This window comes from Anser cygnoides, chromosome 13 (genome assembly GCF_040182565.1).
Source record: "Anser cygnoides isolate HZ-2024a breed goose chromosome 13, Taihu_goose_T2T_genome, whole genome shotgun sequence".
NCBI classification, from domain to species: Eukaryota; Metazoa; Chordata; class Aves; order Anseriformes; family Anatidae; genus Anser; species Anser cygnoides.
In genome coordinates this window covers 17,356,142-17,370,239 of record NC_089885.1, presented here as the reverse complement: position 1 = coordinate 17,370,239, position 14,098 = coordinate 17,356,142, and the positions used below count along the sequence as shown (strand labels likewise).

Genomic DNA, 14,098 nt, shown 5'->3' with positions numbered 1-14,098 from the left:
AAAGCTCAAACTAGCAATAGTGACTGCCAAACCAGGCAATCGATAACCAATGTACTACATGACCACTCTGAAAAGATGTTGGTACAGTTTATACACGTATTTGTACATATATTACAAAGAATTCTTAACCAAGTGAAGAATAGTTTAAAATATATGAATACTTACTGAAGGTTTAGTTATATATTTTAAGTCCCATTTTAAGAGTTCCTGAATTACAAGGTGAAAGTCAATTGCCAGAGTCAGTTCTCTAGTGGAAAATCACTTCTGAAGTTTGTTGGGTTTTTTTCCCAAGTTATTTAAGAAACTTTCCAGTGATTTAGCTACTAAAATAGCATTTGTAGCAAATACTACAGGGAGTAAATTAAAGGCAATTAAGTTTCAAAACACAGAACTCATTAAAGCAGTGCTGCTATACCTGTGACTAGAAATAATCAAAGAAAAGGCCAACTCTGGGGAAGAAATGGGTTTGTGTTACGGGAGCCTTAGTTACCCTGTTTTATTCTCTTTAGATAAATATGATTACAGAAAAAAAGTAAGAGTTGAAATACCGTAAGAAAAAATAATGACAGTAAAGGAACTTGAACTGCACAGTAGGGAAAAATGGTAAGAGTGCAAGCTAAAGGCTTTATAAATTACCACCGGTGGAAACTAATTGTCATTGCAATTGTAGCCTTCATCAAAACATATCACGAGATAATCACCTGAAAACACACCAACATCTCAGTAGTACCTCATACTACACATACTATTTTGGACAGTAAAAACACTTCAGGCAACGTTGTGTAGTTTGCTTGTTTTTTTGTTTTTTTTAAACATTTTTTCTCCCTCACTTTATATTGTTTTGTCTTCCTTTTTGGCCTCTTTTCCTCTGCTTGGCTGAAAAAAAGATTTTTCATAATTCTGAATGCAGGTGAATGATTAAATAGTTATTCTAATCTTTGATAGCAATAAATAAAGTCTCAGCCCTGTGGCTACCTGCCACTCTCAGGACTATAACCCTTAACAGCTTCATTGATCCTGAAAAATACACCATTTTAGGAAGTCATTAGCAGAAAGATATTTATAAAACACCTGCTACCTACTTCGCAATTAACATGTAACTGTCGACTCAGCATTGTAGGAAGCAATACTGTCTCAAAGATCTTTGCAGTGAGCCAACCCAAAGCATCACAAAGTTCAAGTGTCTCTTCATGCAGACTGGTTTGGAAAAAAAAAAAAAAAACAACTGCTATAATTAAGTCTGGGTATTGCTTAAGAAGAGGAAGAGTCGTATAAGGATAAATGCTGCAAGAGAAACCTAGACGGGGAGGTACCTATCACAGGTAAGTTACAAAGGCATCCAGCAATAGAGAAACAATGATCTCAGCACACACAACCACCACTCCGGATTTTTGTGACACTACCTCAGTTGTACACAGACCATAATGCAGAACACAAGGTCCCTCACTAGTTGATCATGTTTGTTCCCTTACTCATCAGCGACAGGTGGTCAGCGACACACAGTGAGGGCACGGACCTACCATTACACTTGCTGCCCTGCCCACCCTCAGCACGCACTGTGCCAGTAGCTAGGGCAAGGGCGTAAAAGGGATCCGATAAGCCCTAAAGACAGCTGCTGGGGCTGGCTCAGTGTCACAGATTCGGGAAGACGTACAGCCATGGGGATGTTCGGCACCTCCAGGCTCACTGGGGCTGCAGAAGCAATGCTTCCCTGCAAGTCCCTCCCAAAGCCTGCTTCCTTCTGTTTCAGGACAGAGAACCAAGTGTACGTTTTTCCCTCAGAAACAAACAGCTATTCTTGTACTTATTAAGCATACTACCTGTATTTATATTTAGAAACGGCGCATTCTTACTTCCGTCCTGTGAAGAGGTGCTTGTGCTCAGAATACTTCGTGTTTCCTGTCTGATGCTTACCAGAACCAGCGGCCCCAGCCCTCAGCCTGAGGGAGCAGGAAAGCATCGGCAGGCAAAGCACGTGAGCCGTGGGGCACCAGAACACAACTGCAGGGGCATGCAGGATGACAGTGAGAATCAGGAAACAGTTTAAGTGGAAAACTGCAACAAAACTAGATAGATCGGAAGTCTTAGAGTGGGATAAGAATTAAGCATTATAGCCCTGTGCATGAAAATCAAGACAGTAACAGCCCACTAAGCTTTTTTTTAAAAAAAAATCTAAGAACAATCACTGCAAAAGCTTATCTGAAATGGGGTATTTGTAAGTCAGGCTATTCACAAGTGCTCTACAGCACTACCTTTTCCTGTCAGACTGTACCGACTTAACTACTGTTGACAAAGTATGCCCAGCTGTTTTCCCTTCAGCTGTTCCTATCTATTTTCTTTATATTCCTGGTGCACAGCTCCACTAAATAACATGCAGTGATTACTTGCTTAATGCTGTCTACAGAACCCTGCTACTGCATGCCTGCCCCGAGTTGAGCAGCATGTGTTTGCCACAGCGTTTCTCTGCCCCAGCTGCCCAGCCATGGGTGAAAACACCGGCTGCGGCGCCAAGGGAAGCTGCAGACCCCACGCATTTGAGGAATCCAAAGCAGCGCTGAACATGAAGATATTCGTGTTTCCTTCAGTCAGGCTCAGATGTATGGGAGATGGGGAACTAACTCCTTTTGCCATTTAATTATAAGGAAGGTATGTGCATGTCATCCTCACAAATTAACCAGCATAATTAAGCCAGTGTTTTCTAAGTGACTTTTTCCACAGTGAGGTGCATATTATAAAATAAAATAAATTATCAGTTGTGTGTTCTGTTGACAGCTTTTCCAACCTTGGGAACAGAGATCAACGCTGACTGGACTTTCTGATGAGGCAGGGCTTTATGCTTGCATTAGAGGGACAAGCAAATGATCTTGCTTAATCTCTAAGCACTGACAAATAAAAATTAAAAAAATAAAAATAATTAAAAAAATCAGCACATTAGACAGTAGTAAAACACAGAAGATCATGCCTTGAGAAAGTGCTGACACGCTAACTGGTTATGGTGGCCCGTATTAGAAGGGCACTGTACCAGTGGCTATATTCCCTCAAGACACTTTTTTTAATGCAACAGTTGCCAGTTTAGCAGAGAATAGGACAGAGCCTAGGACCGCAATTCAAAAATTGAAGTCACCATTTCAATTGTAGTTAATACTCTAATCTCATCTTATAAACAGCTGAGAAGTCTATCCAAAATAAACTGTGTGCAAAAGTATGACCTTGACTAGAACATAAGGACCTGGTTTTGCTTGTTAATACTTCAGAATTGTGCAACAAATTCAAGGACCACCACAATCTTAGAATAATCAGTGACAGAACTTGTAGATTTTTACTGTCAAAATGTGTACATGTACAGAATCCAGTGAGTGTAAGTACAGGGAAAGCTTTGTCTTTCACTTGGTGCATAGTAAATATTTTCACAAAGCGAGCACCGCTGAAGAAATGTACCTTCCATTCTGATTGACTCATACAGTGCTGCAGGTGCTCATCTTTGTTCAGTTTAGGCAAGTACATTTCAAAAGAATGATCAATAACATAACCCTACCAGCAGAACTGTGCCAAAGTGTCTAGCTGATCACATCCAGGAGCAGATCTAGTAAAAACACTATTTGTTACAGTCACAAGTTGGTGATGGTTTCATAACTAATATACAGAAATATGTAAGAGTACATAAACTTTTAGGAAAAAAAGAGACCAATATTTATGGTTCTGAAGTACAGCCTGTGCTGCGATACATCAAGATATTTTGGCTCAGCCTTCGCTTCTGAAGAACCCCTATCATTTTGACAGAGTAATACAGAAGCAGTAAGCTACTGGTGAGTATTCAAAGATCATTTCTTCCACATAACGGATGTCAGGCATCCTCCAAATGAAAAATAGGTTTCAAGTTCAGATGGTGTAACTATGAGATTTATTTTAGTTTAAAAAAATAAACAGTAAAAAACACACTTTAGACAAACTATTAGCAAGGAAAAAAACCTAGAGGTTTGTTTGTTTTGTTTTTTAAATAAGCCATTCTGTTATCAAGTTTTCCCCCTTTACAGACAGCAAATGCCTGCAGTGTTATGTAAGGGAAAATGTTCTGCAAGAAAGACACCAGGTTGTCATCAATACAATTGGCAATGCAGTCTGACAGATCGAATTCCTTCCTTGCAGTTATTTTAATCATACACACTATATCACGCAATTGGGTTTTTCAGGACTTCAAGTGCGTTCACAGAAGTGCATACGTTTTGCTGACTTTCTAGCACTCCAGTATTGGCAAGAGTGTTCAATGAAGTCTTGAATTACTAGCAAATGTTTCTGAAAAGAAAATTTGGAACGTGCACCTGCACCAGAATCCTGATAGGAGGAGTTATGCCTATCCAGGGAAGGAATGTTAATGTGGAAGCCTGTCACCAAAGTCTCCAAGTAAAACAGCTAGTTTGTTATTCTTGTCACTAGTTAAGAATATCACCTTTGAAGGCACAAGCAAAGGCTTCAACATGTAACAATTGTTAAAATGTTTTTACAGACAGTTTACAAATTAAGAAGCTAGCTATCCAAACAATACCTAACACAAATTAGAATACTAGCATCTTGTTTCTATCATTTATTCTTACAATGAAGTTTAACACTTTGTTAATTAAAAGTCAGTCATTATGATGACATGCCATGGCTGTCATCTTCCAAATGTTCTTCCTGGTAAGAAAGCAACTGCTAAGTATGCTAGGTCTGAAATAGAAAGCTTGTATTATAACCATGCAGTAATTACAGAAACAGACCTTCTAAACAACCATTATTATTATTCCCATACTGACATACATCACAGTATTATATGAAAGGCTCCCTCCAAAATAGCAGTATTAACTATACACTATAAACATTTTTGCTTATCAAGAGAACAGAGGCTGATTACGAGGAACATTTCTTGGGAAATGGAAGCATTAATCCATTATTATAGTTTTATTATACTTCTTGCTTCGATAATATTTATGTATGAATTTACATAATCCCCCTCTAAAATCCTGCTGAACAATCAGAAAACAAACCATATATATATTAAAAAGACAATGCATTAAAAAAAATCAGCTCAAGTTGTAAAAATTACTTACAAGCATTAGAGGACACAACCACATAATGGCAGACATTAGACAAAACGTAGCTCAACTTTACTGCCCAAAGCTTTTGTTGCTTAGCTGTCCATTACATATGACCAGAAATGCACAAAACCAAGCTGTTCACTTGACTCAAATTGAATACACTGGAGAAGTAGAAAAGCGGTCCTGCCTTTTAAGGCTCTTAATACCGATCATCACCCAGACACAAAAGGATTGTAAAATGAAAGGTTTTAGAAGCAGAACATTAGAAGTCCTTCAGAACATTTTAAGACAAAATACTATTTTTTACAGTGTTCCCAGTTTCATCACCCACACACAAAAAAAAACACTTCCTTTTGGGAAGTGCTTGTGGAGTCCTCATGTACCGCTTGTGAAGTAGTAAAAGATTATTATTAAGAAGACACCAAGAACTTTAAACAGATTGGGTTTTGAACTCTAATAAAGCTAAGATGAACTTCTACTACTACAGTCTTTACTTTCACTTTATGTAGGATAAATTATACCCGCTGTCCACATTTACTGAGCCCTATTAGGTTTGTCTTGGCTTCTTCTCATTGACAGTGCATAACAAGGCTGCTCTTGAATATAATATTCCCTTGAGGTACAAATTCCTGAAGTTTTCTTATCTCAGTGTACTGTTATTCCCATCTGTTTATCATATACTATGAACAGCTACTCGCTTTACACTCATTAAGGCTGCAAACAGAAGGATTTCTCTGTTGTCAAGGTACATTCTCTTCTTCTTCTTCAGAGCAGGGTTTTCAAAAGGAAGCAAGAGTACCAGTGATGCAACCCTACAGCTGCATGAGCAACAAGCTTAATACTTGCAAGGGACTCAGCAGTGGCCTAGTACCTGGGGTACATTTCTGGCTGCTACTCCTACAGTCCAGCTACAACCCTCAGCTAGTTTAAACCCCGCTTGGATATGTCAACATGAGCGACAGATAATTTCTTTCCAAAGGCTTTTTGCATATAAAAATGACCCATTATCAGTTCCTTGGACTCTTACATCTCCGAGCAACTTTGAAACAAGATCCACTGCAGCTTAACTAAAGCTGGACATGAAGGCTACGGAAAACCTGATTTTAATTAAGTCACCAGAAATGACTAGTTCTCTCTATCCCATCCCAAGTGAAGCATCACAGCTGTACAAGAAAAGGAACTTCTGGACTGAACAAGATCCTAAGACAATCAGCGCCCATGACAGGACCAAGACTATCATACCATTCTCATGGACATCCCTCTTTGAAAAGAAAAGGTATTAACTCATTACTTCACAGCTGTAGAAGGATCAAGTCAATTGTACCTGTCAAAAGAAACATATTTTCTCCCAGATCTTCCAGAGTTTTTTGGCTCTGGAAAGTTTTTTGCACACTGCAGATGGATGATACAGTACTCACTATGACAGGCAGGGCAGAAAGGCCAGGGGAAGGCAGACTTCAGGAGAAAGAGACTGAGACCAAAGAACAGGAGAAAGGAGTAGCCCACCTGCTGAGGCCTTCTAAAGCACCCCACCGGTCCCAGAACGCAAATCCATTTTATTTCCCACTAACACTGATGGAAATAACCTCTCTGATCCTTGACTTCCACAACAAGGAAACTAGCTTTTGCAAAGATAAGCACGAAGAGCTTTACTTGCTAAAGAAAAAGAAAACACTTTAATTGAAACAGATACATGTACATTGAAGCTGATAAGATGGTGGTGTGACCAAGTACTCTACTACTGCTTTTCTTTATGCTATTGCTTGCTACTGTGTCCTGTGTTGGAAGGTAGGTAGCTTTCTAGGTGTAAAAAGAACACTTATTATAATCTTCTGCAATAACAACTGCAAAAACAATGCCAGAGAATAAGATAGAAAATGAAAATATAAATGTAATTACAATGTATACTTTAAAATTAATAATTCATAATTAAAATCGTGAACATTTATATTAATATCCTCTCTTCATGGGCAACGTATCATCCTCTCAGATCTCTAACTATACTTACTCAACCTGTGTATCCCTTTCTTCAGTCTATGCATTTCTAATCATTCACTTTAAGTCCAAACATCACTCTTCTCAGTGTTATCATTAAGAAACTACAGGGGGCTTAGGTAACATTAAAGACTATAATGAAATGGAGGGGAGAGAAAGTACAGTCAATAGAAAATACACAGACACACACAAGATAGAACAATACTGTTAGATATACATAATTGTAATTTTGGTCACCTGCAGAAAGAGTTATCAACATATTAAGCAACCATCCCCTTTAATTGAATTTTGTATTGCATGCCTCCTTTAATCTCTGTCAGGTAATTAACTGATCAGTTGCACAGCAGCACCCAAAGAAATACCAACATTTTACATTAAAATGCTGCAAAGCTCATTTGAGCCTCCAATGGGCAAAATATGTGCAAGAAAGAGGCAAAATAATGTGGGAGGGGAGAGTCAGTATTGGAGACACTACAATTAGTTCTGTTAAACGGCTATGTCATGTTCAAAATAAATAATTAAATTTCACTGAGTCGATACAACTTTTATCGTAAAGTCTGCATAGAGTCTCAGCTGTAAAGTAAAGGATTTGTAGGTCTACTGAAAACAAATTAATATTAAAGTCAAATTTAATTGAAGTCTTATGGACCTAAGTTCCCTCTTAAGTACAAGGTATGAAGCACCCCAAAGCTTTGAAGGAAAAAAAAAGGCAAGGCAGTACCTTCCTGATTTGCGAAAAGTAAGGATGAAAAGAAAAAAAAGTTACTTCAGACTGAAATCTAATGAAGGTGTCTGAAATATTTGATACAACAGTAATTAGATAATCCAACAGACAGGTATGCGTAAACTTATTTTACCTGCATAGCTGTCACAGCTAAGATGATTCTGTGGACTGATCCCAAAGATCTTACAGAGCCATTCCTTGTGCAGCTCTAAAAAAAACCATACTGAAGTAATATTAAAACTTTAAATATTAATTCCCCTTCTGCTCTAAAATTCTCATTCTAAGCTGGCTTCTCTCCAGACAGATAAGCCAATTCGCTTAAACAAAACAAACAAGACCGACCAGGACAAATGCAGCTTTACTTGGAAATCAATGACCAGGTCACCTAAAATGGAGGTTTGCATTTTCTTCACGATCTTAATTCTGCTAGGAATAGCTTAGTATTTCCTTATGGAGTCTTGTAAGAAGTAATAATAAGAACTTCTAAACACTGATTCATTTGTTGAAATAGCTTCATATGGCTCTCACGGGAACACAAGGAGACAGCACAGCCTAAGTACCAACACAGCTGAGCCACCGGAGAGCAGCAGCAGCCTACTCCTCATAACACTGAGGCCTGAGGATTAACACAGTTTCTGTCACCCTGACACCACATTTGGTGGTCTGACCCACTTAGAGCCTGCTCTTCCCCCATCCTTGCCTCCCAGGCTTTTATCTCCCATGTATTTTTATTTATTTCTTCTCATATTATTCTGTTGCTATACCAGCATGGAAGTGTCACCATAACCATAAATTAATAATTGAAGATGATAAAACTGATGTTTGTCACTTTATAGCTGTGGCCTCCCAGTTACTATTCCTAAGGATAATGCAAACACCCTTCTGTGATCTTTCATTTTTGGTTCTTTTGTTGTAGCACATGCTTTTTCATTGAAATAATCTAACCTACAGATTAGCACATTGGTATAACAGTTATCTGAACCCTTAAACAGGAGCAGTAAGCTCTTCATCAGTACGCAAAGGAGCTCAGTCAGTATCAGATGAAGCCCCACAAGAAGAAGGATTCTACTGTATGGCCACGTGTGGGGGGAAAAATTAAGGGTGGCCTGAGCTAGCTTTGCACTTTACCTACTTGAAAAATAATCCTGGAATCATTAAGGTTGGAAAAGACCTCCAAGGTCATCTGGTCCAACTATTAGTAGTAACTTTAAGCACAAAAAATCACTACTGTTACAACTGTGACAAGAAGTTCATGAGCAGTGCATTTTAAGCCTGATAACTTTTGTCATAAGGGTACTTTCTAATTCAGACTCCCTTGCTCAACAGCCTTGCTACTTGAAGTCTGCCCGCCTGAACAAATTACACAAATACTGTAGACGTAGAACATTTGAGAGCTAGCTATAGCCATATATTTTTACCTTAAAATTATAAGCATCTGTTAATTAGAGCAGTCACAAAAATTAAGCTTTAAAGTGATCTTTTATTTAATTTTGTCTGAGTCCCAGTCCTACTGTCAGATAACGCTTCTATCGAATACTTTTATTACTTGGGGAAAACCAGGATTTGCAGGGGGCAGGCGGTAGGCAGACGCAGACTCCCTAATGGCTCTGCTCATCTTTTTTTTTCCTTGCCTCAGACACATAGCTGCAACTGTGCGGTATTATCAAAAAATTAAATCAAAAATTAAAACTTCAGGGAGCCTGAATGTCTGGTTCTAGTGACACAACACCTAGTCAATACTTATCTTTTCAATTTGCTAGCAGAGCTTGCTTTTTAGCTCAGCATTTAATAGTTTCCATGTTGAATTACACCTGAATTATGTAAGGCCAGTGCAACAAGGCTGCTTTGCATCTCTACAGCCTGTGTTCCATACTGATCAATTAGGCCATCAATTAATAATGTATTAATTTTTCTTTCTTCATTAAAATACTTGGGGGGGGGGATCAGATTGCATTAAAAAAGCTTACAGTACTAAGAAAAAAAGAAGGTCCATGAAGATGCAGATAAAAAAAGGTAATTGACCGACAGAAGTACATTTAATGACAGTAATAAAAAACAGCAAAAGTAGCATGCATTACAGTTTCCATAAACTAGCAAAAGCCAAGGTAAAACAGCACGGTTCAGCGCTTCGCCTCGGGAGCCGCAGTTGGTGGCCATGGCTGCCTCGCCAGCTTCCCACCTCCTGGGCACAGCAAAACGCAGCTGCCCCTGCAGCTTCCCGCACGCAGGGAAGGCTCTCCATATGCATGTACAGTATACACAAGACTACTCTCACACAGGTTTTCTTAACCTATGAAAAATAACAGCTAAAAACTTTAACTGTAGTGCCTTCCTTGAAGATCAAAGTATTCCCCTTAACAAATAAAATCAGAACCCAGAGTTGTTTGGTCTGAAAAGAGAAGCCGAAGAAGAGAATTCCTAGATAGTGCTTGGGCTACACATTTCCATACACTCATCTCTAATAAATTTAGATTCAGTGTGACTTGTGACTAGAGCAGACAATTTCACATTGAACATTTTTTTTTGGTTGGTTGGGGCATAAAACCTACCAGATGAAGCTACACTCCAGAGCTCTGTTCACTAGCAACCAGCTTTGTGCGACCTATTAGCCACTGCCAGGAGCACGACTAGCCTTCAACAACACATGTACATGGATTTTGCTGTATCAGAACACTCTCAAATTGGTTACAAATTAGTATTGGAAAACTATGGCCAATACGGACTGTGGGGAACTACCTTTCTACATAGGCTTAGACAACTCAAAGGTTTTGTTCTGATATATATGACATACAGCAAAATGATACATATCAGACTGAAACTAACACCTAGGGATGAAAATGGCAAAGAAGAGTAAGGTCCTACTACCCTTTTAACTTGCCTTCTTCCTGGCTATAAGGAACTGTTTAGGAATCGGGAAGTTGACAAGTAGTGGTGGAAGGGAGAAGTGCTTTACTCAGTGTAGCCTTATTTATTGACAACAAATGGCTCAAGTCATACTGAGTCATTCCAATCAAAGAATAAAAAACAAGAACCAAAACAAAACCAAATCAAGACACAGAAACATCAGTCCTGTGCCATGGAACAGTGATACAGGGAAAAAAAAAAATCGACTGGATTCTCTGCATTTCTTGCTTTTGGTGATTATCTAAGTGCAGAAGGTTTTTTCTTTCATTAACTTAGAAGTTTTGTACAGTAATAAGCAGTATTTCAACTAAAATTTCTACATTTCACAGAAAAAAGACACTTTTACCTTCAAATCCCTAAACTTGTCAAAGCACACAAATATAGTCTCATTTTTTTCTTTGGTACGATACCATAGGAATTCTAATTAGATCTGTAAAGAGCAGCAAAATAATCTCATATATATTAAGTGTACTTTTCCAAATACAGAATTTAGAAGGTCTAAGGCTGAGCTTAAGTATGAGCCATAACCCACAGAAGTAAGAGAGGCATTCCCCACAGTTATGCGAAGTTAAGAGTATCACCTGGCATTAAGAGAGGAATAGACCTTTTGGAATGGACTTCACATTTTTCAGCTCCTCAGGCTTCCTCCTGTCATGCTTTGGTCTTTGTTGCTTGGTTCTGGCGTGTTTTTGTTTTGCTGGGGAACGGTTTGGTTTTAACCAGGAAATGGCTGTGACCTGCAGCAGACAAGCTCTTTCAGGCAGGATTTGATCATTCGCTTTCTCACTTCTGAATGTTAGAATTCCAAGTCGACTGTAGATTTGCCACTTTTCATAATAACCACTGAAAAAGGTTGGTTCAAAAGTAGGTTTTCTTCAAAACTTTTTACTCTGGTACGCACACACACCTGTTTAACAGGAAGTCACTCATGAATGTGATAGCTACAAATTATTTCTTTTGAAAACTACCACACAAAGCTATAATGAGATTCAAAGCAAGTATAAAGACTGCATGTTGATACACAGTGATGATTATTTCTTTTTACTGATACTACGCTGGAAGATTTATCAAGAACAGAAGCAGAGAACAGGTATTAAATAAAGATTATTTTTCTTTTGTATTACTATGAGCAAAAATAATCCTGACAAACTTGATCCACCCCCCAAGAGCGGTTATTATTCATGACATATGTTTTTGCCTAAACTTGTCTTAAATTAAAAGCATTTTTTACTTGTTTTTTTTACTTCTTTTCCAGATTACAGCAAGTAGGAGGAATTTTACCTATTAACAGAGTAATTTCAACAGTATTAAATAGTAATAACAAAATACATGTCTTAGGACGTTGCAGTTATTATGGCCTACTTAACCTTTAGGCTCCTTTCTTTCTAGTCTTAATTTACTATTTATAGAAATGTAAATAAGAGTTCTCCATTTCACCACTGCTTTTTACATACAGCTGACAAGCATCCAAAGCAAGACTTCTCAGTTTTATAGAACAGTGCCTTCTGTAGCTATATATTGTGCAAGCATTTTGCACATTTTAAGCACAGACTCTAGCTCTTCTGCTCTGATATCATTTCTTTGTGGGAGAAGAGATCATTAAGCAACTACACTCCTGGCTGCTTACTATTTATCACTTCAAAGAGTGCAGCACAATTTTTGATGCCATCTGAGAAAGGAAGGCAATCCTTTCACTTAGCTTCCTCAAATTACACTATATATACGCTCTTAGTAAAAACCTTACAACAACTTAGGTTACCTGGGTCACTTAAGAGGTGTTGAAAAATGCAGGCTGGCTAAGTTACCAGTAGGAATCCAGGATTACTTCAGGTGATGATCGTCCTTGCTTAAAGAAAACCCAAAGAAACCAACAGTATGTTCTAGCTGAGAACAAACACTGCAAAACACTTCAGTTTTATCTTGCAAACAACCTCACCTAACACCCACCAAATTACTTCATTAGGGCACTTCATTTATATTGCAAAACATGCACCCCAGGTGCTGACAGCAGACAAGACGCACATGTTGAAGAAAGTCAGTGCCCTCCTAAGGGGCCAGAGCTGCTGTGCTGAAGGGCCCACATTAAAAAACAACAACAAAAAACAAACAAGCAAACAAAAAACATTAATTGAAAGACCTCAGTTCTTCAGAACCCTGAGCAACCACTCAAAGATTTAAGTATAGGAAATCACAACTTTCTTGCTGAGGCATGCATTAATGTTCAAAGGAAGATTGCTTTGCACTGAAGAAGAAAACAAAGTGTTTTCTAACATTCTTAGAAATAACTTGCTTTTTTACATGTCAGTGACCACTTATCAGCCAAAATAATAGATGCATCTATCAGGTCTCATGGTGGAAAAAAGTAAAAATTGCTTTATCTTGGACATGGCAGGATGGCCCCACTTCTGCACTCACAAAGATGCTGCAGACCCAATGTCTGGGATTTCTGTGGAATGTCCAGGGCAGACCCTTGCCTTTTCATAGTGTTCCTTGGGTTTCTTTCAGACAGCCCCTGGCACACTTTGTAACTGCAGAGCACAGAAAGGAGGTAGGGATTCCTCTGAGTGTTCACTGGCTGTCTCCAGGTGTCCAGCAAAGTTGCCTGCAACATGTCTGGATCCATTTCTGGATAAAGACCTTGCCCTTTTCAAAAGGAAAGTTAATGTTGATTGCAGCGAGGCATTTGATTTTTCCTGTACACAAATTAGCACATACTGGTCATCCAGATTACAGATGATTCAGACAATGACAAAACTATTATTTTCATCAGTGAATAGCCAGATTATTCTTTCTTTCAGTCCATGCAAGATATCTTTCTTGCTCTAATACTTAAATCTGTATTTCTTTATGTGACTTGGCACTGTGCAACAATAAAACTCAGTTTGCAAGGTATATGTGATGCAGAGGGAATGAACCAAAAAAAGACATCAGATGTCCTTTAATTGAAATTTTAGCTAGAAGTGATGTGGAAATATGTAGACCAAAACTTAGAAAGATGCCCATGGGGAATGTCAAGATTAGGACCACCAAAATTCCCTAAGTTAGTATTAAAACCAGGAATTAGATACCTTCTCAGATCTTGGTCAGAATAGCTCCAGCTTCACAAGAAAGCCAAACTGCTACTTGCATGCTACTGTACTTGAAATAATACTTTTTTTTTTTTTTTTTTTTGTATTCCTACAATTCATGGATTTTAAATGTAGGTCCAGCCTAGTTAATTTTTTCACGTACAACCAGCTATTTTCCCTAAGCTATAATACGGCTTATACTAATTTAAAGACTATTGTACTTTATATAAGTCCTTTATATAAAAAGTCCTATAATATGCAATATAAATTAAACAAACACTGAATATATTGGACAAGGTGGTCCACTATTTTCAGTTTTCCTTTGCAAATCAAGA

The 14,098-nt window shown here is 38.2% G+C and overlaps 1 long non-coding RNA gene across 1 annotated transcript; it reads right to left on the bottom strand.

Annotated features, from left to right (window-relative positions):
• Positions 1–3,596: 3,596 nt before the first annotated feature.
• LOC136791880 (uncharacterized) lies at positions 3,597–13,029 on the bottom strand. Its single transcript, XR_010834856.1, has 4 exons — positions 12,455–13,029; positions 11,277–11,602; positions 7,925–7,999; positions 3,597–4,704 (listed from the first exon to the last, which is right to left on the bottom strand). It is a non-coding gene; the product is annotated as an uncharacterized lncRNA (long non-coding RNA).
• Between the last annotated feature and the right edge of the window lie 1,069 nt (positions 13,030–14,098).